The sequence below is a fragment of the Equus asinus genome, chromosome 11, assembly GCF_041296235.1.
Source record: "Equus asinus isolate D_3611 breed Donkey chromosome 11, EquAss-T2T_v2, whole genome shotgun sequence".
Taxonomy (NCBI): Eukaryota; Metazoa; Chordata; class Mammalia; order Perissodactyla; family Equidae; genus Equus; species Equus asinus.
In genome coordinates, this window is record NC_091800.1 from 78052545 (window position 1) to 78067224 (window position 14680).

The following is a 14680-nucleotide window of genomic DNA, read 5'->3' on the forward strand; positions in this document are numbered from 1 at the left end:
AGTGAATTTCATTTCCTCATAGGAGATGATTGTATTATTTCTATGTTTTGAATGGCATATCCCTGGACTGATATTGTCTTTCTTGCATGGCTTTTCTTTTTTTCCTTGAATGCATCTTTTTTCTGAACTATTTTTGAATTACTCAGTGCACTGCTTTCTCACCAACATGTAAAGCTACCTAAACTAAATTTGTCTAAGCCTGAGACGCCAATATTTGCTTTAAATCCACCTTCAGACGCATAACTTGGTGTGACACACCCACAGGCCAGCACTTTATGGGGATCCCAATGACTAACGCATTTCTCACCTCCACTCCATGCTGGTTTCACTCAAAAAAACAAAGAGATTTAACACAAAGACCCCCTGAGGCAGTGAAGATGCCAACTCTCAAATTATGATAATCTTGTCTATGTCTTGATATTGGTTTGCCAGGAAAATCCCTTTTGGGTGATGCTTTTGGCAGAACAATGACAGAATAATTTGTAGGAAACAACATCCCAAGTAAGAGGGGGAAAATGCCTGTGAAACAAATAACAAGATTAAATAAGAACATGGGAGTTCCTTCAATCCAAGTATCTGAATGTCACTCTGAAGTGTCAGAGGAAATTCAGGGAGCACAGCCTTACAAAGGATTTTTATGTCAGAAAGTAGCTTTAAATTTAAACAGCTCAGGGATTAATAAGATCTGGAACAACAAGTTGTGGCTCTGTCTGTATTGTTTTGTACTGACAGAGAGAGAAAGTTCTGGGCCTGGGAAAGGGAGCCTGAAGCGATACAACTAGATCTTCAGGCAAATGAGTCTATACATTGTGGTGCTCTTGGCCAATTGAGATGCAATTTTTGTCTATGCTACAGCTTTGAGTTTTTAATGTTTAGAAAGAATGATGGGAAGGTACTGGTTATCTAAATGTAATTATTTTCCCACTCAGAGCAGTGGTTCTCAACCCAGGGCGATTTTGCTTCCCCTTCCCAGGGGACACTTGGCAAATGTCTGGAGACACTGTTGGTTGTCAAAACTGGGAAGGGGGTGCTACTAGCATCCAGTGAGTAGAGACCAGAGATGCTGCTAAACATCCTACAATGCACAGCACAGCCCCCCACAACAAAGAATTACCTGGGTCAAAATGTCAATAACACCAAGGTTCAGAAACCCTCATTTAGACCAACAGAATACACAATTATATTCTTTTTAACCTTATTATAGATGAAAGTGTGGGGGAGGAAGACATTTCCTCTTCCCAAATGGGGGTTCGTCTGGCTGGAGAACGAATTAAATTCACATGAGACAGAATAGCAAGAGAAAATTAAACAAAGCTTTATGAGGAACCATGGCCTGGGGCCTTTCTTCCCGAAGGAAGAAAGGGCACCGAAGAAGTGGGGTGCACAGAGTGGTTATGTACCCCCAAACAGGGTGTTTCACATGTGATTGAAATGTCCCTTTTACAATAGTCACGAGGCTGCTCTGTCAGCACAGAACTCGATGGAAACGACAGATAGGTCTGCTGTCCCAGTGAACGCTGCGGGGTGGCAGGTGTGTTGCCTCAGGCTGGGGGGGGGGGGGGGGGGTCACAGATGAGTGCCGCAATCGGTTCCCAGCCTAAAGAAAGATGCTTAATGTTTAAGGAGATGCCAACGTTGGGAGGGGGAGGGAAGTCAGTTACAGGAGGTTACCAGACTAGCACGATAAAATGCAGATTTAAGTCCTTGCCTTTGGTATTGATTAAGAGTTTCTAGAGAGAAGGTCATCTCCTTTCTTCTTCCTGGTACAGAGAGGGAGGCACCTTTTACAGATAGAGATTTACCTTACCAATGTAAACGTGTCCTAACAAAGGGCAAGTTCCACTCCTCAGAGCCTCCTTCCCCGTCCCAGTTTATCAAAAGCAATCAGCCTCAAATAATCCTCATGCCAAAGAGACATATCTTGGGGTGGCCAATTCCAGGTCCCCACAAAAGCAAAAGCACAAGTTAATAATCAAAAACATAATCCACAGTTTCAGGTGCTGTGTTTCTATAAAAGTCATGAGTACTGTTTTCTGTTGCTGTAACTCTTCAGCTCACGCTTTCAATCAATTTGAGAAAGAAAATAGCATTTTAATATTTTCAAATTTTACAACGAGGCAGGGTTTTCATTCATCAATCAAGCTTAAAGCAAAACTAATTTTCGAGGCAAGTTTTATTTCTTTATTGATTTTTAAATAACTTCTATGTTCATTATAATAAAAAACTTAATAGTGTATATAATCGTTGATTTTTGCTAAAATATTATTAGAAATCAATTATTCATTCTCAGACAGGATCAAATGACAGAAATAGCGAAAATAAGCACTTGATTTTCTCAATCCGTAGCTCTGTAATTTTTAGAGAATACAAAAGGAACAGGTATATGTTTCTGATGGGAACCTTGAAAATACGGCCTGAGGCATTGAAAAGAATGAATTCTAAATTACCCAGTTTTCATATTTGAGAGCATTTTCTTATCTGAGTAATCAGTAAGGACCATAAATCTTTGTATGGTGTTGAAAATGTCTATTCTCTTTTTAGTTGTTAAAATCTCTAAATTGGTTACTTGCGAGCTATGGTTTTCATGTCTTTAGCTATAAAATGGACAAAACAATGTGGGTATTGAAATTTCTAAATTATACTGTATCCAGTTTCAGAAAGGGTAATACTGCATGTTATGAAAGTGTATTATGTCTTGTTCAAATCAGTCACAATGTGATGCCTCGATATCCTGCCTCTCCTCAAAAGGCTTAGGACAGTGTAGACTTGGTCTTGGCCTCGGCCCTCCCACAGCAGGGTGCAGATGGCTCAGGAAATCCCTGTTGGGGCCCAGAGCAGATCTCAGAGAAATACTCCAGGGGTGCACGCGCCACAAAGCACGCTTCTGTCTTGTTTAGTTTTGATCATCATGCTTTCCCAAGGCAGTCTCTTCAGTTTTCTCTGTGGGGATTTTATGTAAAGACATCTTAAAAACTACTTCTCTCATACAATTTCCTGTCTAAAATACTTTTTCACAAGTGAGCATCTGCTTAATCCAGGGGTACAAAGAAAGCAATGTTGCAGTATTATCTAGAAGGAATCCTGAGCACACCACGATGGGACCGTGGAAGCAGGCATCTCTTACTCTGGTCTCTTTCTGGGAAGGCAACTGCACTTTCGGTGACTGTAGTCCAATGATGTTCCTCAACGCACAGGGAGAAGAAGGCAACAGTAACCACCTGTTCACCATCTGTAACTCCTAACAAGTCCTATTACCCTTTTTCCTTTCCTTTCATGTGATAACTTCCTCTGCTTCACTCTCTACATCAGATTCCTTGCTTTATGTTAGTCAAAACCATTCGTAAAAGTCAGTTTCCAAAGGGTTCTCCCTGAAAATCACTTCAGTAGTGGACATCTCAAAATGGCCTGAAAGGAGCACAGTGATGGCAGCCACTATTACCTCTTCAGGGTCACCTCTCCCCATCACTCCATGGTCCCTCCACCGATGCCAAGCCGGCAGTTCCAGGATCACACCGTGCCACACTCGCCCTAGCAGGAGGCTCTCAGGTTGTGCGCCTGCCTCCGGCACACCATCTATGACCTGGCTCATTCCCATCCCCAGGACCCAGCGTTGGCCTGGGCTCCCCCAGCTTTTGCTGCTCCTCTAGGCTGTCCAGGTGGCCTCGGTGAGCTCTTCCCTCTGTCCTGTGGGTTTCCAGAGGTAAGGTGGGCTCTGTACAGCTGTGTTTCCCTGAGCCTAGCACATTGTCTGGCATACAGGAGACAATGTTCCACTATAGAATGAATAAAAGAATGACTGGATGAAGCCTCAGCCTCTAAAGGAAGCTACAAAATCAACCAGGGAAAGCTAACTATTGAGCAGGAAAGGGGGTGATGTTATGGACTGAATTGTGCCCCCAAAATTCATACCCTGAAGCCCTAGGTCCAGTGGGACTATACTGGGAGATAGAGCCTTATGGACGTAGGTTAAGCGAGGTTATAAGGGTGGGGCCCTAATCCAGTCTGACTGGTGTCCTCACAAGTAAAAGAAATTTGGACACAAAGACACTGGAGATGCACGAGCACAGAGAAAAAGCCACATGAAGACACAGAGACGAAAAGGTGGCCTTCTGCAAGCCTAGGAGACAGACCTCAGGAGAAACCAACCCTACTGACACCTTGATCTCAGACATCCAGCTCTGGAATTGTGAGAGAATGAATTCTGTTGTTTAAGGCCTGCAGCCTGCGGTCTTCTCTTACGGTGGCCCAAGCTGACTAATGCAGGTAACAGCACAAGTCCCAGCTGAGTGTCTGCTCTGCACCGAGCATGGCATTAGGTTCTGTAATATCCTACCTCATTGTAATATCCAGTGTCTCTAGGTGATGGGTTACCAAGATAAATCACTGAAACCATTTCATGTGGAATCTTTTATTACATGCATTTTCTTCTTCTTGTGATTGTATCTATTAAAAAGAAAATGAGATTCTGGTTTCTACTGCCTGAAGTCATTGACACTTAGACCAATGCTCATATTTTGTTGGGTAAAAAGTTTTTCTTGAATTAAAACACAAATCCCTCCCAATATGATAGACTAAAGCCCTTAGAATTGATCATTAGAAATATATTTTTAGTCTTTTGATATGCCAAAAATATGTGTTTCAGTCATAAATAAACTAATAATTTAAATGTGTCACCCTCCTTTGGTAGGCCTATGATATTTTGACAGAATCTTTATATGGCCTACATGACATGCTCCTGAGATAACTCTCATCCCACTCTATGTTTCACATCCTATTATTAATTATTATTGATTTTCTGGCTTAACCACTGGGCTAAATATTTTGTGAAAACAGGGACTGTATTGTTTGGTTTCCTCATCTCAAAGATGGGGATGCTACAAACACTTGCCTCATAGGATGAAATGAAGTAATGGATGTAGGTACGTAAGGCACTTAGCACCAGGCCTGACATGCAGCGAGGACTAGACAAAGGGTAGGAGCCCCTGCAGTTCTGTTACCATTACTATTGTCCTTACCTTACCTTCACTTCCATAGCTGTGCCAAGCACAATGACCAGGCCATGACGGTCCCGAGTGTTTGTGGGATGAATGAATGAAAATCATTCTGCCTTTGATATGGATAAGGGGCATCAATTCATGGTAGAACCTAGACTCTCTGAGGACAGGGAATGTTTTTGTTTTTTATCATGTTATTCTCCACTACACCAGCACCATGCTCGGCATTTAGCGCAAGCTCAAGCACATTGGTTGGAATTCATTGAAAGACTGTGTGGTATAAGTCCACGGAGGAAAGACTTCTGCAGATTACTTGGGGGTGGGCAATTTTCCTGAGCCAAATCCCTCCCAAATTAAGAAGAGCAAACAATTTAGACTTATCCCCCTATGCATCTTTGTAAATAAGTTACTTCTGGTTTCCTGGGAGGTTTCTGTAGTAGCAATTTCAATTCAATTTATCTAGCTTTTTACTCCATTAACCAAAGTCTAGGTACTACATAGCAAACATTATTATTCATTGGAAGCTCTATCTTCTTATATTTATTTATTTTACCATGTCTCAAGAGTTGTTTTCATCTGAATTCCACAAATTTATTTTGATCTGTGAAAGGTTTACTCTTGAACCTTTAACAGAATGATCTTTTAACCATCTTTAGTAACTAAAAAAAGATAATTTCACAACTTTGATATAGTATGTGACAAAACACACAGTATTAACTTGAAAATAGGTCAGTAAATTATTCAATATTATACTACAACATTTAAGTACCATCTAGTAATATTCACAACATTTAAAGACAAATTTCATCTTTTTCCGTCCAATAAGCCTACACATGCTTCCATTTACTGTTAAATAATTATATAAAAAATGTGTTTTTCATCAAGTAAATACAAAATTACATATTGTATCATTTTTGGTTGGAATACTGAATGCATGCACATGCATGCATTTTAAATAATACACTTGAGTTTAACTATAATTATAACATCAAATATGTTTTCATAAACTGATGCTTGTAAGGCTTTTTCTGAAAAAAAAAATGGGTATATTTTTATAGTTTCTATGTGTTGTTTCTAAATTAGGGGATGAAGTTTTCAAGCTGCTCTTTATAAGCTCTTTTCTAAAAATAGTACATTAAGGACATGGAAAGTCTTTATTCTCACCAAATGGAAAGACGATTTGGATATAATCATCACTCTTTTTTCCCTTTTCAACATTTGTTTTTGAAGAGCTGGAGAGACCCTGAGATGCTCTATAAGAATTTGGATTGGATGAGTACAAATCATTGACCTGTTAATCAATTCATCTTGAGGCAAATTTGCAGAATTAGTATCAATTTTTGTACATTTCAATACTTATTGTATTTGGCCATCAATGTTTTTAAACAATAAGATACATAGAACGAGGATTATCAACTAGTATGTGTTATCAGCATTCAGCTGTGTGTTTGATTCATTATGATACTCATCTGGCCGCCACCACACACCATCCAGGGAACAGAGATTCTCAAATAGGCTACTTTAAAAGAAAAGAAAAAACTCCAAATCATTATTTTATGCACTTTTTTTTACAAAGCAGACATTGAGACTGATAGTATTACTATCTTTGATAAGGAGAAAGCTTGGGACTTAGTGACTCACCAATTAGGAAGCCTTCTAGATCATTCTTCCTCTCTTTGAATCAGTCCTGTATTACAAAGACTCAAAGAAGTTGACCACCATTTAAAGCGGATAGGAGGAAGAGAATCAACAGTCCTGTTTCTCTTTTCAAAGTTAAGAGAAGAGACATATGAGACAGGGATTATAGAGAATAAATACAGTAATGATTTTTATTATTATAAGTGTTTTTTGTGGGATCCATCATGTTTCCCAGATGCTGTAACCACCTCACAACCAAGGTGAAGATGAAATTGTTAATGGTCTTTGAAAATACTACTTCCGTTCCTTGTGTGCGTGTGGCAGAAGGAGGGTGTCAGCCTCAGAATACTACCACGACTCATTTTTAGAGCTTAGGACTAAGATGCTAGGCTGTCCTGTAGAATATACATGAAATAGGTAACTGAAATCTAACTCAACTCCGTTTTCTCTTGGCCTGCCATTGGGCTCTGCCTTGAAATCCACATTCTTTATGATTCTCCGGCCATCTGCACTTGGTGCCCAATACCTCCAACATCCTATTAACATAATTTTCCTCTTTCCTTGACCCAGCTCTGCAAGATCATTCCCTGGCTCCTTCCACTGATCTAAATTTCTGATTTTTCCCTTTAACGTCATTTCAGTGATTCTTCATTCAACTCTGAGTATTTCTCACCATACATTTCGTCTTCACCTTAGTCCAGTCTGTTGGGTAATAAGGACTTTCCTTGTAATTAATCTCACCAGTCCAAACTCCGGGTTTTTGTAGAAGTTGAAACTATATAAATTCCTGAAGCACCAGATTTCCAATCTTTATAACTAACTTTAAAGTTCACTTCCTAAAATAGCTTTTGCTTTATGCAATATGTGATGATTCAGATATAGCCATTTATCGGAGCATATTCTTACCAGATTAATCTTCTAGTTAAAATCCTCCTTTTTATCATTGCTCTGCTCAAAGTCTTTGTCTGAATTTCAAAGTCTTCCATGTATCATTTCAACAAATTCAGCTCAGTTCACTTTCCAATAACAAGGTAGTGGTGGAGTCCTAAAAGCTACAGAAATTAAGAGATTCCGTAATTTAGCAGAAAGGGACACAGAGGTTGTATAATTGCACTCATTTATTTAGTTATAAATTAAGACCTGAAAATTTACATTACTTATCTAAGTACACTATCTAAGGTTGACCTAGTTAGGACTAGGACCCATAGAGCCCAGCAAACATGCCAAATTCATTTCTACTCTTCTGGACTTCATTTTTTATATTTAAAAAAAGAAATTTTTGATTGAATGATTTCATATATGTGTACACACACACAACACACACACACACACATGCGCCTATGTACTCAATCCCTCATATTCTGATGAATGATATTGATGTCTGGACCACCTCAACAGAGCCTTCTTATAGGATTGGAAAGTGCCCTAGGCTGGAAGTCAAAGAAGGAATTCTGATTCTGTTCTCAGCCTTTGCTCGATTACCATCTAGTCATGTGAAACTAAGTAAATGAGAACCATTTTTGAACTTCAGCTTCCTCATCTATTATCAAAAATCTCATTGTGAGGCTCAGGTTGCACCATCATATGTAGCAAGCATGACCCTCTTCAGCAGCTTGATGAACATATATGGCTACAACTCTTCTTTTTCCCCTCTCAACTAATTACTATCTCAACGCCCTTATTAACAAGAAGTCCAATCTCTCCTTGATATAGCCTTTCAAACTCAAGTACTCAAGAGAGTGACTTAGTTCCAAAGTGGTCGGTGCTGCTTCCAAACACTAGCCAAAGAGAGAGAATTGGAAAGTCAGATCTGTCCACCATCATTGTTGCTTTGATTGCTTCCACTTGACATTGCTGTTGAACCAGCACTAAACAGTCCCATGGCTCTTAGTGTCCTGATTTGAGATGCCCCCGCTGGTCCAGAACTCACCATAAGCCAGAGGGGAGCTTCACATTTGGAGTTGTGGAGATAACACAAAAAGCAAGTATATTAGATAAAAAATGCAATTAAGGGTTAGAAGATGCCCAGATTTTAATGACCTTGGAGATTTGGGTTACCCAAATTGCACTGAAAACCAGGCAGCATGCTTTGTGGTTATGATGGAAGCTGTGGGGTTTGGGTTCCTCTGCTATAGCAATTTGACTGAGGGAACTCTAGAGTAGGCTGTGAAGTGTGTTTTTTAAAGGTTGGTGTTTATTTGAATTGGGGCTCATGTTATTGGAAATCTGTTGCACAGACAAATGCGTGTATAAATGCCTAATTCTTCAGAGGGATCTTCTGAGAGTAAATGAATATCAAGAGGCAAGGGACATTAACCAACACTCCTCAGGGAACCACACTACCACTGAAAATACACATAAGACATTTTTTACCACCCTTGACAAGCCTTCGAGAAGGAAAGCAAATATGACTGTCAAGTCCATTGTTCTCTTAGTCCACACACACAGGCCCAGCCTCTGTTCCCCAAACTACACACAGCAAGAATGACTGGGTCCTCAAACGGCTTCCAGCATCAGTGTCAGGCTCTGCAAAAGCCAATTCTTCCCCACAATACTTAAGTCCTAAGTTATGCCTAAAGGGGGTCATTATCTGAGTCTGAGTCTGACTTCCTCCTCGGAGCTCCTTCCTGGAAATTGAATCCTTTCCTGTCTGCAGACTTTGGTTAGGGCCGCCTAGGTCTATGCTAAAAAGTGGTCCTCTTCTAAGGGCTCCTTATAAAAATTAATTCTTTCTCCTCACTCGCCTCCACCCCAACGGCCTTTGCATTTGGCACAATAAGGAGAAGTGTGTGGCTATGTCAAGCCAAAGGCCTGGTTATCCCAAAGCAAGGATGTTGGGCTAACTAAGGACAGTTCTCTGGAAGCTTTCCAAAAGAGGGATGCATGTCTTACCTTGAGAAAATAGAGAAGCAGTTGACATACGTTAACTTTATGTCATCTCACCTGGCTCCTTGTTATATACTAGTTGCTGATATGAAATATGTTGAAATAAAAGTGCTTTGCAATAATAAAATACATTATTCACTTGTTCTCTCTTTCTTTTGAAATGCTAGAACATTTAGTAAACGAGCCACAGAATTTTGCCCATGCTGATGCACCCGCCTGTATCATGCAGGTTTCATCTCAAATTTGATCGTAAACTCCCTGGGGACTGAGGCGATGTCTGTAGTTTTTATGACACTCCCATAGTAGCATAGTTGGAAGGACATGTGAGGGGTTCTAGAAACACTTGTCAATTTATTGATTTATAGGCACAACTAATTGCTGCTATTTTCAAATTATTTCTCCTCAGGCAAACTTTTTGCATGCAAGGCATATTTGTTGGTTGTTAGATTCTCCTCTACTGGCTGCTTTGCAAGGATATTAAAAAATTGAAAAGGTCTTATCTATATTTTCAGTTACGTGGATAGTCCCTAGGTGGCTGTTTAGTAAACTGCATTGTCTCTGATAATCACATTCCCCCACAGCAGCCACACTAAGAATTAGGCCTTGACACACGCTTTGATGTGCAGGGGGCATTTCAGATAACATGAGCCCCAACTGAAATAAACTCCAGGCATAGAAAAACACACCTCACAGCCTACTCCACAGCCCACCCTCAATTAAATACCCCAATCAAAGAAACTGAATGCCATGCTGCTGTGGCTAAGACCGCGCCTGCCACAGTTTACAGAGCAATACACAAATGCAGAGGTCAGGTCAGAGAAATCCCGAGCCTTTTAAGCTCCAGCTGCAGTTTTTATTTCTGTAATCCTCACTTTTTGTGCCACCTCTACACTCAACAATCTCTCTTTCTGTGCCTTTGCAAATGAGGAAACAGGCTTATAGTTCTAACAAAACCGTATCGGAAATGCATTTCAGGCTTTTCCTGCATATCGTAGCTTATTTTTGCATTACATTTTCTAGGTAAGAGCTTTGTTTTTCACAGGGACCTCTCGCTGACTCAGCATGAAAGTGTCCACAGACGTTGCCTCTGCCTTGAAGTGGAAATGCTCACATGGGCATACACCGTGTTCGTGGGGAATTGCATGAAGGTGAAGCTGTGAGGAGGGATGTTATCCTGTTTTTCATTTTGACTCAAAAGTCACATTTTCACTTACTTACCAGGAAGCTAGCTAGAGAACATGCAGTTTACCCTTGGCAGCGAACCAACCCCGACAGCCCCAAACCCCGTGAGATTCCTGCAGATAACATCAAACAGGACAAGTAGAGCAAAAAACTAGGGTGAAATTAAATGTATCTTGGGGAGGAAAAACCCTAACCAGGAGCAGAGGTTTTATGAAAATTCTGAATAATGTAAACATTGCTAGTTTCTGGGAATTTAATGCAATGTGGATAAACTTAAGATAGATCAAAAAAATTCAAGCTAAGCTTAGCTTAACTGTTTTGGTCTCCCAAACAGGCAGTTTCTTATTTTTTTTTTTTAAATCAAAGATGGAAATATAATAAGAAGGGTTTGATAAAGTGAAGACAGGGTTAGTCAGAGTCAATAGCAAATACAGAGCGATCGGGAACAGAGTCCACTGGCAAGCTCCAGTGGGAAGCCAACAGAGAGAGGTGAGTGTTGTGGACCAATTCAGGGAGAGGTGTGATTAGGGCCATGTAGGGATTAAAGACTATACTCACTGGGAAAGCTAGACCTGTTAGGGGCAATGGCCTCGCCTATGTAGGTCATATCCCAAACCCAAACAAGTTTAAGCTTCAAACCCCTCACGCGTATACCTTCAAGTCCCATTGACAGATGCTTAAAATCCCTCTAACAGAATTCAGTCTGAGATTATCCAATAGTAATAAGATCTAAAATGCCTCAAGGGTAAAATTGCGTAAAGTTCATATTCAAATAAAATTAAGTATACCAAAGTAAAGCTTTCTGTACAATACAGAAACCTGGGAATCCGAAAATAAGCAAAAGATGAAAAGTAGAGGAGCCTCCTATGCAGGAAGTTGGAATTTATTAGCTTTGCTTATTTTTGAAAATTTATCTAGCTTGGTCTGCCAGAAACATGAGCAAGGGTTTTGATTTTTTTTTTCATTTCATTTCATTTTCTTTATTGAGGTCACATTGGTTTATAACATTATATAAATTTCAGGTGTACATGATTATATTTCAACTTCTGTGTAGACTGCATGGTGTTCACCACCAAAAGTCTAGCTGCCATCCATCACCATACACGTGTCCCTTTACCCCTTGTGGCCTCCCCCAATTTCTTTATTAAGGGCCCATTTAGTGGGCACATACTATGCACCAGACCTCCTGCTAAAGCCCTGAGCATGCACTGAAAGGCAAACGGTGTACATTGCCCCAGTCTAATGCACAACCCTGCAACTGTCAGTGCTGTGGATGGAGGTCCATGGACGGAGCACCCTGAGTGCCCACAAAAGGATGTGACTTCTTCAGGGAGTAGACGATGGTTCTGCCTCCTTTTTCTCTTTCTCCTCAAACTATTGCAATCTGGTTCCCACCACCAGCACTTTACAGTACAATAAAAGTTAATAAAGGGGCCGGCCCTGTGGCCGAGTGGTTAAGTTTGCGCGCTCTGCTGCAGGCAGCCCAGTGTTTTGTCGGTTCAAATCCTGGGTGCAGACATGGCACTGCTCATCAAGCCACACTGAGGTGGCGTCCCACATGCCACAACTAGAAGGACCCACAACTAAAAATGTACAACTATGTACCGGGGGGCTTTGGGGAGAAAAAGGAAAAAATTTTTTTAAAAATCTTAAAAAAAAAGTTGACAAAGTCATCAAATAATGCACAAGTTGATAAAAAGATACTCTTTCAACACTCATCTTTCACTTTCTTTAAGATCTAGGTCAAATGCTACTTCCTGTGAGGAGCCTTCCTCGCTTTTCCCTTAGAGTGATGAGCTTTCCTCAGTTTCCCCTTAGGAAGCTAAGTGTGGCAGCCCTGGACTGAGCTTGAGGTTCTCTGGGTTCTGATGTTTCTAGGAGAGGACCTCAGCACAGAGCTGATGCTCAGCTTGGCACAAAGACTGAGTTAACGAGACTGGAACAGCTAAGTTGACAACTAGTTCAGTCCTTATTTCATTCTACCATTTGGTTCTTATAGTCGTTCCTCAGTGATGTTCTGTTTTATTCATCACAACATTGTCACTCTTTTATTATTTACTTATTTATTTTCTGAGACTATGGATATGACGAAACATATATCAGTATTTTCTCGTTTCTCCAAAGTACTATCAATAAGCTTATTGGTGATTGTCCATCCAACAACATCAAATGAACATTCGTGTTGCACAAGCAGCAAGGGCACCCCATCTTTCCTCAAGAAGTATTGTGAAACTTGACCCTTCATGAACATCCTAAAAGTTTCTGCCATTACCACCCCTTCAGCCATCTTTTTTCTCCTACTCACCTCTCCTATACTGGTGAAGCAAGCAGACAGAGTTGGAAATCATGAGCATCTTAGGAAATCATTTTCACACAGAGACCAGCTACTTAATTATTCTAAATCTCATAATTTAAGCCTATATAGATGCTTTATGAACTAAGGTTTATAGGTCTTATTAGCTCATCAACTCAGGAGTAGCAGCATAATTCCCAGATACAGTCCTTCCATCCTTAAACAGAGGAGTGGGATGTAATAAGTGTGAATAAGAGTGTTCTTGGCATCTTGAAACTTGCTAATGTTTAAGGAGAAAATCCGGTTCTTCTCCTCCCACGTCTATGCAGACCTGCTTCTCCACACGGAGCCACACTCCGCCTCATTTCTCGAGCTGAGCATTCTCTGGGAAAGCAGCACCAAATACAGACCAACATAGGGTAGGATGGGATTATCTTTGCATATCTTGAGTGATTTTTCAGTTCAGATACATAAGATTCCAAAAGGCAGCAAATGTAGTAATGACCCCACACTCCCCAGGACCTACCAAGATGCCCAGGACAGAAAATGTTCATTCAATGGTTGTTGAACAGATGAACACCAATAAGACTATTGAGAATATCTTGGAGAAAAGAGAAAATACCACTGGTGTTTCCCATATCCATAATCTCAGAATATAAATAAATACGTAAATAATGAGAGAGAGAGCACTATGATGAAAGCTACAGAATATCACTGAGGAATGACTGTGAGGAGCAAATGGTAGAATGAAATAACAACTGAATGAGTTCTCAACTCAGCTGTTCCAAACCCGTTAACTCAGTCAATTTCATTAACGCATCTGGCCTCGGTTTCCTCAACTGTTCTAAGGGTGTTGCAATTATTGGATTTCAGTGGTCTCTAAATTCTCTTAAGCTCCGAAATGAAATGCTTCTTCCACTTCTCAGATATCAGCATGATATGGCTTTTAAACCATTTTCAAGAAGAAGAATTTCTTCAAATGAACTTTTATGGGAAGCCATCAATTAAAAAATAAATGAAAGTGAATATTGTTGAGGTTTCAGAGGAGGTCCCCATTAAAAAAGAAAAACGCCCTCTGCTCCGCACCATGAGAGGTTAAGGAATAAGTTGAGGGGAAAAAATCAAATATGAAGGTGAAAATGGTGGTGGAGGGAGTGGCTATATCTCTAAGGGGTAAATGGGCTTGCTGATACTTAACCTCTGAATCAGGTAGCAGTGGAATGGGACAGACTTCAGGGCACGGAGAGGTGGACATGAACAGGTGCTCAATATTTCTTTTGAAATTCTGATGTGATCTTTGATTAAAAAGAAAAATAGAATTTTGAGAAGGCTTGGTTCCTAAATAGCCAGAAAAGCTTACAACGATCAACCACCATGGCAGGTGCCTCAGTGACAAATCATCATTTTGTTATCCAAAGAGAACTCACTCTATGAATCTAGTGGGAAAAATTGCCCTGTGATGTTTCACAATGCATGAGAATACTTCTTCATTGTTCTTAGAAATTCTCTACATTTTTGTACTGGAGATAAGGAATTTTGCCTTAAAGATTGTACAGTAACATCCACAGAGTCCAAAAATAAATTCCTGTGCTTATTTCTTGTTGTAAAATTATTGCAAAATCTAATTTTGAATATTGTGATTTTTATGCTACCTAAGCATTTTCTTTGAAATACACGGTAATTTATA